Below are 13,041 nucleotides of genomic sequence, written 5' to 3'. Positions count from 1 at the left end.
TCGCTCAATCAAATATACACTCTTGGATTACGTGCCGTCGCCGGCTTCAATGACCGTGTGAGGAATCGAATCCGGGTATTCGGTGTGACGACTGGACGCTTTAACCACTATGCTAACGAATCGCACCTTCTATGCACCTACGTCTGAAAACATATTGCGGAATGTGATATGTGTTCCAGAACCGGTTGCCACTCAGCGGCACCTGGTGTTTCCATTTGGAATATTCTGTATTCAGTATATTACTACCAAAAGTGCATTTGACGTGTAAAATCATACATATTTCATTATAAGGCCGAAAGACCAAACTACATTCAATGCAAATGTCTTACAGTGTACATTGTCTGGTACAACCATTGTGTAAAGGAATTCTACAACCATTGTGTAAAGGAATTCTACAACCATTTTGTTTTGATGTAAACAAAACGACGATGATTTGGGAGACGTATCACATGAGGTCACCCGGTTTGCTATTTGGTTCAGTCTGTGCAATTTAATGTTTGGCCTCAATAAAATGTCCGTACTCGTCAGCGCGAGTAGCTGACCGTATCCTCGCTCTGAATTAATATTCCACGCCATCTGCGCATGTTCTGACATCAATTAAGTACGGGAAGGTGAAGGTCACGAATCCAACATGGCTATCCCCTGTAGGTACTCTGAGTGACGTCTAGTCGCTAAAACCGGGATCGTCAGGTCGTATTTGCAGCTCACCCAGTGGGTGTTCGACAAATATCTAATTGGAATTTATTCAGCTTACAGCATATAAAAGCTACGAGCGGGGCGTGTTCCGTTCTGAAGACATTATTTGTTCGCGACGATTTGCGACCTTGGCCAAGCGTCAACATCTAATCTGACGTTCACGCTTTAGACGTAGATGGAAGGGTCTGCGCATGCGTCAAAGGTCAATACTGACCCGTCCGCCCTGTTCGGTCTCTGTCACTGCGGTATTCTGGGTCGGGGGGCTGGATTTAGCTCTCTTGGCAGAGGTTTCAGGGCATTTACCGTAAATCGCGGAATGCTAAGCTGAAGGTATTGTTTGGTCTTAACGGTTGTTTTGATTTGACTTAGTGTGGCTATTGTTGTCGGGGAGTTCCCCGCCCTTTGAGGAAGTGTGTTAAAACTGCCTTGTTGTGGTGGTCGACAGTCTACAGAGTCACGAATAGCAACAGGCGGTATTTCGGAACATGAACATATAGTAACAAGTAATAAGAACAAATATGAATTCTTACGGCAGCATATTTCCGGCATATTTCGTTTACATGACTTGAAGTAAAGCTGTCCTACCTGGCGAAACAAAGAGAGTAAACCGGATTGTTGTTTTTTCTGAAGGAATGATGCTACTGGTAGTTTCTCAGTTACTCATGGAAATTATACTTGTTTTTCTTTACTAATAAGACACATAACTTCCATATCGAGACATTACAGGACAAACGTATATAAGCAGACGTCATTTTTGTCTGCTAAAATATTTTTTGCATAATATGTTATCAAAGTATCAGGGACATCTGAAGATAAACGAACGTTAGCCCACAAGCGCAGGTGCGATATTTTGGTGTTGGCAATCTGTTTCTATCAAAGAATATCATATTTGTAATATGAGACAAGTGATACATTTCTATAATGACAGCCATTATTGTGTATTCTTGACGTTTAGCAAGCCAGTGATTGATGTATGGAGCAACTAACTCCGCCGTTTCTGTTACAAGAAACCCAAATCAACACTCGACAACATTAAGTAGCTGAGTACTGACTCCATCCCGGAGTGGCAGCTGTGATGACGTAAAAATCAATTGACATGACACAATTAACCGGTTATATATCTCCGGCTATACGTGGGGTAGCCTCATGGTTAAAGCGTCAGTTCGTAACGCTAACGACCCGGGTTCGATTCCCTACATGGGTACAATGTATGAAGCCCATTTCTGATGTTCCCCGACGTGATATTTCTGGCATATTGCTGAAGCAATAATCACTATAATCACTGAATCACTTTAAAGTGAGATATTCGAAGCATTCTACAATTTGTCTCTTGCGAACGCATTCGCAACGCATTCATTCCAGACGAGCCTTTCAGTGGTGATCGTACTGAGGCAGTGTATCAGTATACGCATTGAAAATGACAGTGAAAATTGGGTTTAACGTGGTGCTGGAGAATATTTCGCTCATATGACGACGTGCATGCGTGTGTATGTGTAGGTGCGGCTGCTTGCACTAGCCCAGACTGAAGCTGGTTTTATAGAGTGCTAGCCCACTGAGATACCATGCCGTAGTGAAGCATGAATACCCCACTCAGACACAGTATACTGACTCCGAGCCGACCAGTCCTTGTTGTACCCATTAATGCCGAGCGCCAGGCAGGGACCAACAAGTACCATATTTTAACGTCTTTTGGTATGACGCGGGATCGAACCCGCGACCTTCCGCTCTCCGGGCGGACGTTCTAACCACTACACCACGGAGGCGGTCTTTGAAAATGACAGTCAAACGTGCAGTTGAACCTGGGCCTGGCTGGCTAGCTCGTGACAGTGACGATCGTGTTTAACGGTTGACGTTAAAGTTGATGTAACATCTAGCAAGTAAGTCCAAGTTACACAGACAGTGACACTATGGTCACACCTTGATGCTGCAGCAACTGTAGGCGACGTGGGTCACACAAGGGCGATAACCCTTGTATAAACAGCTGCCCACAGCAGTTCTGATAGTGCAGGTCAATATACGTTGTGGGAGCAGGTATGCGTGTCAGTGTGTTAGCAGGAGCATGCGTGGCCCAGTCATGTCAAGATTCACAGATGGTCATATACAGATGCGTCAATTAGGTACATCAGGATCTTGTGACCATTCTCATCAAACCGCCGAGTGGAAGTGGTGGGAAACCAAAATCAGTCCCGCGTTGCCCGGAAATTTAAGACGTTTAATAACTGATGTCTATATATCACAGAGTAAAAACCAGGAAACACATGTTCAGAATGTACTGGGAAGGTGAGGTAGCCTAGTGGTTAGAGCGACCACTTGTCACGCCGAAGACCCGGGTTCGATTCCCCACATGGGTACAAGCTGCGAAGCCAATTTCTGGTGTCCCAAGTCGTGATATTGCTGAAATATTGCTAAAAGCATCGTAAAACTGAACTCACTCACTCATTAACTCTAATACCGATTCGCCGATCATATTTCTTGTATATCTCGGGAGCAAACCCATGCTTGTGTGTTTCGTCATGGTCTACGTGATGGTAAAAGCTAAAAGCGGCGTAAAACCATATTCACTCCACTCAAGCCCACTCCACTCTCTTCAGTTGCCGTATCTCCGCGCTGCTACCTTTAAACCTTCACTCACCGCCTCCGAGGTGTAGTGGTTAGAGCGTCCGCCCGGAGAGCGGAAGGTCGCGGGTTCAATCCCGGACCGCGTCATACCAAAAGACGTTAAAATATGGTTCTTGTTGGTCCCTGCCTGGCGCTCGGCATTAATGGGTACAACAAGGACTGGTCGGCTCGGAGTCAGTATAATGTGTCTGAGTGGGGTATTCATGCTTCACTGCGGCATGGTATCTCAGTGGGCTAGCACTATAAAACCAGCTTTAGTCTGGGCTAGTACAAGCAGCCGCACATACACATACACACGCATGCACGTCGTCATATAAGCGAAATATTTTCAAGCACGACGTTAAACCCCATTTCACCTCACCTCCATGTGGTCTCTCTGGTGGGTAGTACATTTGATGTGTTTTAATTACCTGCGAAGACCGTACGTTAACCATCCAACAAATTTATAGTATCTATTTTTATACAGACTTCTTTACAGATTTTATTTGATAGGCATATAAAGTGGCCTTCAAAACAATACGTTTATGGCCTTTGGTCTACAGTTCCGAAATAGAGCCTTAGCATTAAAGATATGTCTTATTTCAAAGTTTCGGCTCGTGGATTTGGATGCCATGGAATTGGTAGGCCTTCGTCATTTAGGATAAGATGCACAACCTGTGTCAGGGCGCTCGTCAGAATGTAAGTGACTACATGACACTTTTATGGATAACAACTTCTGTTTATTCTTTACACGACGTTTCAGTGCTAATTCTGGCTCCTTCATCGGGTCAAAGAATGTAAGTGGCATTCCAAGGACACGGTGGATGGTCCTCAGAGGCGATGTAAATCTGAGTTTGCTTGTTTATGTGTAACGTGGATTAAAATCCTAGATTAGTCCCTTTATAAAACAAATGATGCCAAGTTTGTCAGTACCGCAATAACACTGACTAACGTATTGCTCGAAGCGTCATAAACGACAACTCGCTAGATCTCACCCATTCACCTAAAACTGCAGATCAATCGGCGATTCCTTGAATGCGCAATATAAACAGTTAGCTATGTTAGAGGATGATTTAGTAAATCTCATTTTGTTTGAACTGGCTTCCTGTTTTATAGCCGTCTTTGCGGCTGTGCCCTAGAGGTATGGAGAGGGAGGGCCGCGGTAGCTCTTCTAGCGTCTTGGTAGTAAAGTCGTGGCATGTCGGTAAGCCTGCTCTGTCCACCATCCAGTTGACCAGTAGGGCGATACGAGGCGACATGAGGCGTGTGTCCATGATCACACCGCATCTGTCAACACTGACCATCTGTTTGTCTAGTGGTCATTACGGTCGTACACCGAGCTACAAACAGCAGCTTGTTGACTTTTATGTGAGGGTTTTTTTGAAAATTGTAAAAGTGTTGAGGACTCTTCAGCTTATCGTATTTTCACCTAAGAGAGAACAATTCATTTATCATTCGGCGAGAGACGAAAAACGGTTCGATATGTGCTATTTCTTTTACGAACAGGTGTCAAGAGACATATCTCTTTTCGCTGATATGCATATATGTACGTGCGTGCATGGGGACTTCCCGGGCTCCCCGAGAACGCTTTAACCACTAGGCTACCCCACCGTACGAAACGTTGCCTAGAGACTGGATTAAAAAGGATTAAAACCGTAGAGCAGCAGGGTAAGCCGCTGACTAGAGTCGGTTATAAAGTGCTTTGCATAACCTTATTTGACTTCTTTTGACATTACCTTGAACAATAATTTGTAGGTAATGTCATCAAGACTATTTGCAGATACTACTCTATAACCCATCAATGCCTAGCCTGATCCCACTTATCCAACTGGCTGACATGAGCCGAGAAAACCTCCCACTGTACTGTGTATTGATGCTGGTACATGCAGTGACCAAGAAATATGACAATCAGACATGAATAAGTTCTTTATTTTAAAAAAACAAGTTTCTAACAATCCCCAATTGTGAAACCCCGTTAATAAAATCTGCGCTAGCTTTCCACCAGTTTAAACAATATGTTTTTGGTTTTTTCTGTTCACTGATCGATCTGCCAAGAAACTATCTTTTGTTCGTTAAATTGCGAATGGCGATAAAGGGTAATACCTCCATATTTGATTACATTATTTGGTTCACGTTATTTGCGGATAAGTACAATAAACTGAATAATAACTGTGGATACGGAACAAACAAGTTAAGACATAAAATATCAACACAAGGGCAGAATCAATTTAATTTATCTACCAAAACACATTACATCGGAAGGAATAGTGAAATAGTGTTTCATATCTGAAACAGACCCATAATATATAGTATGACCAGAAATTATTGAGAATTTTAGGAATATGTTTAATTAGATTTCTAGTATACACAACCTTGACCAGCTATCAAGTGCTTTGTTTCATTCAAGAGAGACAACTCCGTTAATCATTTTTCATTAGTTTGTGAAGAGTTATCCCCCCCCCTTCTTTACTTGCTAGCAGACGACATTTTCAGACATCCTCAGTATGGATGATTTAGAGAAGAGGAAGTTGATTTTAGAGTATTATAACAAGGACATCAGATCAGCTAAAGTGATTTCAAGTAGAACAGGAATCCCTTTGGCTGAAAAGTCGAGGAATTCCATCACCGATCATGAAACCTGAACAAAAGGAGCGAAGGTTGAACTGGTGCTTACAGCATAGAAATTTTAACTGGGACAATGTGATTTTCTCAGATGAAAGTTCTGTGTGGCTGTTTCCTAATACACTGAAATTCTGGACCAAACAAACTGAAAAACCTTTGTATCAGCGCCCAAAGTACAGTCCGAAATTTAACGTGTGGGGTGGCATATCTGTGTTAGAAGCAACGCCCCTCTGTTTATTTGAAGGGAATATGAACAGTAAGCGGTACACAGATATTCTCGAGGGACATTTACTTCCATCTGCTCACGTGCTCTATGGAAATATTTGGATTTTCGAGCAGGACACAACCCAAAACATCGTTCAAAGCATTCACAGGCCTGGTTTCGGACCCAAAATATGACATTATTAGATTGGCAAAGCTATAGCCCTGACCTAAATCCAATAGAAAATGTTTTGGGACTTATGAAGGAAAGCGTCAATAAGAAAAATCTGACAAATATTGCTGAAATGAAAGAAGAGGTGGTCCGATATTGGGACAGCATGGACCACGGCCAACCGTCACGTCGACTTTCTAACTTCTTTGATCAGTAGTATGCCCCGCCGCATTGAAGCCGGCATTGCTGCCCATGGTGACTTGACAAAATACTAACTGTTCACCTGTCTTTGAATCTGGAGTTATGTTCTGCTAATATTCACATTTAATACGTGAGTAATGAGTGTAAAAAATATAAAAATTACAATCTTTAAACTCTCAATAATTTCTGGTTGTACTGTAGTATAGTGTGAGACTGTCCCACAGAAAAGTCAAGATACGATAGCAAGTGTCACTTAGATTTAACAATATTGTACCAACACGAGAAACGAAAGAGCAATGTTTATCGGCAAAAAGGTTGAAAAAATACATATTCTCTGCACCACAAACACGGATTTACACGAGTGAGTGTGTGAGGCCGCTTTTAGCAATACTCTAGAAATATCACGGCGGGGGACACCAGAAATGGGCTTCACACATTGTATTCATGTGGGGAATCGAACCCAGGTCTTTGGCGTGACGAGCGAACGCTTTAACCACTAGGCTACCCCACCGCCCCTGGATTTGCATGAATTCTTGAAACGGGGTTTAACATCACAATATCTGTCTCAAAAACATCATGTTAGCTCTATATTATCATGTAATTACAGAACTCAAGTTGATATTAATACAGACTTTATCGGAAGATTCCATTTACGGAGTCTGTATATTGCTCCCTATTACTGATTGACTGAGTTTGGTTTTACGCCGCTTTTAGCAATATTCCAGCAACATCACGGCGGGGGACTCCAGAAATGGGCTTCACACATTGTACCCATGTGGGGATTCGAACCCGGGTCTTCGGCGAGACGAGCCAACGCTTTAACCATTAGGCTACCCCACCGCCCTTGCTCCATATTAAGTAACCGTTATAGAAAATAGGAAACTGTTTGACGTCAAATATCCGCTTCGTCTGAATATAATTCTTGTGTTTATTCTGACAATTGTTTGACCATTTAATTACATTGAAGTCCGGAAAGGGTGGAACGGGTGCAGCGGGCGTTAAACTTTTACCAAACACTGCTGATAATGCGTCATACGTTTACTTAGATGATAACGTGCAGCTAGGACCTTTAAATACACTGGTAGCTTCATTTATCATCAAAGGAGATGTAGAACGGTTTCAAGCACGTCTAGACTTATATCTGCATCGCAGGGTAGAGAAGATGGCAACGATAGTTGTTCTGATAAGACTCTGTTAAGGCAACCAAGGTTCATGCATAAGGGTGTTGTGGGGATTCGGGTTAAGGGGTTGTGGGGTTCGAGGTGAGGGGTGTGTGGAGATTGCATGGAATTCAGGGAAAGGGGGGTGGGGTCTCATGGTGATGGAGTTGCAGGAATCCGGAATTGTTGGGATTGGGGGTTAAGGGGGTTGTTGCAAAACGCGTTAAGGGGCTAGCAGGGAATTCGGGGAAAGGCGGTTTGAGGAATCTGGATAAGGGGGTGGTGAAATACGGTTCCAGGGATTCGAGATAATGTAATTATAAGTACTGGAGGTAAGATAGATGTTGGGTTTCAGAATCAGGGGGAGGAAGGGGTTGCAGTGACGCGATATTGCAATAGCATATGGTTATGCGATGTGCCGTTGAGATTGACATCCAATGATCCAGGGAAAAAATACTAGCGCTTTGAGCATGCACCAGTGCGTGGATATGTGCGCTATATAAATATCCTATTAAAACAATTGTGCCTGCAGGAAAATACCTCATTATTACAAGGGAATTGGTAATATAATTGCTTCGTGTAATCTTAACTTCAGTCTTAAGATGCCATTCTTGCTCTTGCTGTATAACGACTGTAAATATGATAATGTCCGGTCGGTCAACGTCATCGTTGTTACAAATTAATACCCTGTGAAAAAACGCAAATACATGTCGAAGCGAAGTTAAACTCACTCACTCATATTTGGTATTATTTACAAAGGGGAGAAAAGCAAATGCTGTCTGGTCACTTTGCTTTGTAATACATGCGTACAGACCTCACTTCTACTGACTTGGCTTTGTCACAACACTGAAGAAGACATTGTTGAGACAGCTCTTGTTTACACTCCAACTGTAACAGGGACGACGTATACAGCAGATCACAGGACGTGGACAAAGGACATCGTGTCCAGCCACGTCAGGAGAACAGGGGCATGCCGCGCGTCAACAATGGATCTTGTAGACGTATATAAAGATATACGACGTTTTACAGAGATTTTGTTCGTATTTCTTGGCCTCATGAAGTATTCACTCTGTGATAATCACAAGAGTTGCATACACACATACACAGTGGTGGGCAAGTAGTATCCTCGTGTTTCCAATCAAGATGAGTTAACACATAATATTGTTAATTATTACATATATTATGTATATAGTGTTAATATCGACTTAATACAAATTGGAAATCGACAACATATTAATATAGATATATGGATATCTATGTACTACATTGTAAATGATTTCTTCCGATTAATAAGGTCTGATCCACTTCAAAACACGGTACGTTTTGTTTATTGGCCTTAATAAATACCATGTTTTGAATGTAGAGCCAGGCCACCTGAGATCTGACATTGCGAAACAGAATTTGGTAACCAACGCCCAGCGCGAGGTTTCAAATGTTAAATTTAACCCTATTAAAGCAACAGGTGATCCAACTCACACAACGTGCTTATCCTCGTTCCACCATGACAAATAAAACGCGATGTCGAGGTCTTTGCAAAGATACTGAATGAAGCGACATGTTTGCAAGTGAGATGTGTGTGTGATATGCTAGGAAAACCCGTTTTAACTACGCATGGCGTGGTATACGCTCAAATATGAGTGTTTAACATCTCATACCTCACTCGGAGATATGTCATACACCCATATCCACCCCAGATTATCAGGGCTGTTACAGACACTTAAACAAGAATTCCCCACGTGGGTACAATGATCAGTGAAGCCCATTTCTGTGTACCCATTTCTGCCGTAGTATTGCTAAAGGCGGCGTAAAAGCCAACTCACTCACTCACTCACTCACTCACTCACTCAAATAAACAAGCCTTGCAAAGGCATGCCGCTATTATGTCACAACGATCATTCTGACAAAATATATTTGATGTCACATCTTAGAGAAGATGTCAAGCTCTCATGTTGTCCCTAAATCATATGAAACATTCTATTTGATTCAAACCGACACATTATGTCAGGTGTACGTAGTAGCTACGATAACTGGACTGACTGACTGAGTTTAGTTTAACGCCGCTTTTAGCAATATTCCAGCAATATCACGGCGGGGGACACCAGAAACGTACTTAACACATTGTGCCCATGTGGGGAATCGAACCCGGGTTTTCGGCGTGACGAGCCAACGCTTTAACCACTAGGCTACCCCACCGCCCCTCGATAACTGGAGAAAAGTGAGTGAGTGAGTTTAGTTTGATGCCGCTTTTAGCAATATCTTGGCAGGTCTTCACACATTGTACCCAGGTCTTCGGCGTGGTGAGCGAACGCTTTAACCACTAGGCTATCCCACCGCCCCCCGGTCACTTGAGAAGAAAGTACAGTTGTATAAATAGATAGATATGTTTGCTGTGGCGCGGATGCCAAATCAGCTGGTGCTTCGGCCCTCTGACTGACCAGTCAGAATCGATGGCCAAACCACGTCATCAACTGTACTGCGTTAAACCCGGCAGTCCGGGACCTGTTTATACGGAAGCTCCATTTCCCGGACGATCAACGTAAAAAATACGATAAACAAATTTCTTCCTTGTCCAGTGTCGGCTCTACGAATCCGAGTGAATTTTCGTGGATCAGAAAAATCATATCTCAAATAGTAACTCGGTATGGTATCGTCCGTATTAACACGGTTGAACTGTACATCAGCACTTTTCATCTCATAGCCGCGAAACAACCACTACAACAAGCATCTCTTCAGTGGACTGCAGCGATGTTATAACATATACTTGTTGGACCTGTGTCTGAAGTCATCACGACAGTAAGGTGTAAATACCCGAGTAACTGGACAATGTATTTTATTGAATATCACACCTTTACAGTTTGAAGTGAGTGAGTGAGTGAGTTTGGTTTTACGCCGCTTTTAGCAATATTCCAGCAATATCACGGCGGGGGGACACCAGAAATGAGCTTCACACATTGTACCCATGTGGGGAATCGAACCCGGGTCTTTGGCGTGACGAGCGAAAGCTTTACCCATCAGGCTACCCCACCGCCCCTTACAGTTTGAAAATGAATAAGACAATGTTCGTTGTATCTACAACATCAAGGGTTGTGTCTATATAATGTTCAAAATACGAGCATTTTGTATATTTGTTCTGTAGCTGTAGTTATGTTTACTAATATGCCAAAAGTAAACATTTCGTATGACTGTATTCGGTGCCACTAGCATTATATTGAACTATCGGTTGTCTCAATACGTGCTATAGATTACGTATGTTTATATTCCGCCTCTCAATCAATAATCATTTTAGTAAGCTTTTGTCTCACGTTTGTTACTGAATCGAAACAATTCGGCTTTTTCCACAAACTTATAAATCCCATGACATATTAGTGTAAAAGTATCCTTAATGCAACGGGGTATTGAATTAACTAACCGAAACTGACAGTTAATAAGTAAAATAAAAAAATCTATAACTAATACTGATAAAGATCTAGTGTTGAGAATTGGTTAAAATCTCATAACTGATGAATGGTTCATTACTACTGATAAATCATCGAAAATAATTGGTTAGCGTCATTTATGAAATTTGTTAATGCACATAAAAATAAGGAAAAAAAACATGTAGTTTTTTGGCAAAATTTCACATCTTTAAAGGATGACTAGTATGTTAGGAACATAAATTTCTTAGAATCATTAAGAAAAAATTCAATCATGACTTGAAACGAGCTTGTAGTGCTTACGAAATGTAACAGACAAAACCAACCATGTTAAAAATATTGTTAATGAAAACAAGTGTTCCAGAATTGTTTGTGTTCGATTATGAGAAATTATGATCGATTCCTTGGTCGTTTAGCCACTACGACCAATCTTCGATTATTTCAATTAATCGGACACCACTATAGATCAACGTGGAAATGATTATTATGAAATGCTTAACAAAATTATAAGCAATCCCTGTTAAACCCAGTCCATTATACACGTGTGAAGGTTATTATCCTATCTTAATTGATCGATGCTCGTGATTATCACTGGATTGGCTGGTCCAGGCTCTATTACGTACAGACCGCCGCCATACAACTTGAATATTGCTGAGTGCGGCGTTAAACAACAAACAAACAAATTAAACCCTTCAACCTCGATGATAGTGTTTTAACTTTTAAGAGGCATTCAGTAGTTCGAGCAGTAGCCAACCAATCATAATGTAAAGGTATATTTCTCTCCACTATGTAATATATTGTATATTCACGTTGAAGATTAAGACGAGTAAAACTGAAAAGAGAAAGTTATCTTATCATTATCTTACCTTAACTCGGCACAACCCTCCGTGGTTTTCTGTAGGGGATACTGTTTTAAAGAGCGTGCAAATATCTTATCTTGCACTAAGGACCATGCGTTTCTAGCGACGTAGAAATCTACTCCCTGTTCACGGCCTGACAGTTTAACGCCAAATGTCGCCACTCTAACATTGTATTTAACCACATTAACGTAGATTTTTAACCGCTAAAAACAGGTGTGTCGATGGTATACACGAATCCTCAAGACCTTTGACATACAGCACATGGTCTATTCATACCAATACAATAGGCTAAGATTTGTCTCTTTGCTATCTTGTGTGACGTCATCAAGAGCGCGCCTAATGAACAGTCACGCAGTGATCGTTCACGCGGCTGGTGTGAGACGTAAAATATATTTGTGTCTATCGTAATTTGAACATGTTCAATGCATTCGAATCATTATTTTAAATGCTTTGATTTCTAAACATGAGTTGTGGAAACCTTTGTCGTAATTGTTTCTGAATAAATGCTGAATCAGCGTCTGTATATGTAAACAATATCACTGTCAATGAATGGTTACAGTTTAGCTAACTTGTTAACGAGTATACTTTAGCGATTTTCTAGCGAGGGATAAATGAAATAGAGATAGTGTTAGTGTAAATATACACGAAAGTCTACAATTACAACGAATGTTGAGTTATTTGACGTCACAACTGGCGATATTGTATTCCGCATATAACACTGTAGTGAGTGAGTGAGGTTAGTTTTACGCCGCACTCAGCAATATTTCAGCTTTATTGCGGCGGTCTGTAAATAATCGAGTCTGGTGTACCAGACAATCCAGTGATCAACAGTATTAGCATCGATCTGCGCAATTGGGTACCGATGACATGTGTCAACCAAGTCAGCAAGCCTCTCCATCCGATCCCGTTAGTCGCCTCTTAGGACAAGCTTGGGTTACGGAAGATCAATTTTCGAACCCGGACCTTCACGGGTATATAACACTGTAAATAACTGTGTCAGTTCATGGCAAACCAGTGGTTGATATAGTGAGCATAGTCTCACTTAGTCGGATTATGATGACATACTACGAAGCTACCGCGCGTACCTATTGTAATATGATTAAGCACAATTATTGTTT

General features: G+C 41.7%; 1 protein-coding gene across 1 annotated transcript in view; it reads right to left on the bottom strand.

The window, feature by feature from the left end:
* The window catches only part of LOC124264542, a gene marked incomplete at its 3' end in the record, with an annotated part of 45,789 nt that extends 33,704 nt beyond the window's left edge, over positions 1-12,085 (bottom strand). The window contains 1 exon segment of the mRNA XM_046699291.1: positions 11,930-12,085.
* Positions 12,086-13,041: the final 956 nt, after the last annotated feature.

This window comes from Haliotis rubra, unplaced genomic scaffold (genome assembly GCF_003918875.1).
Source record: "Haliotis rubra isolate DU_JTF1 unplaced genomic scaffold, ASM391887v1 Scf1206, whole genome shotgun sequence".
NCBI classification, from domain to species: domain Eukaryota; kingdom Metazoa; phylum Mollusca; class Gastropoda; order Lepetellida; family Haliotidae; genus Haliotis; species Haliotis rubra.
Note: the sequence above shows the minus strand (reverse complement) of the source record. Positions and strands in the feature narration are given on the sequence as shown.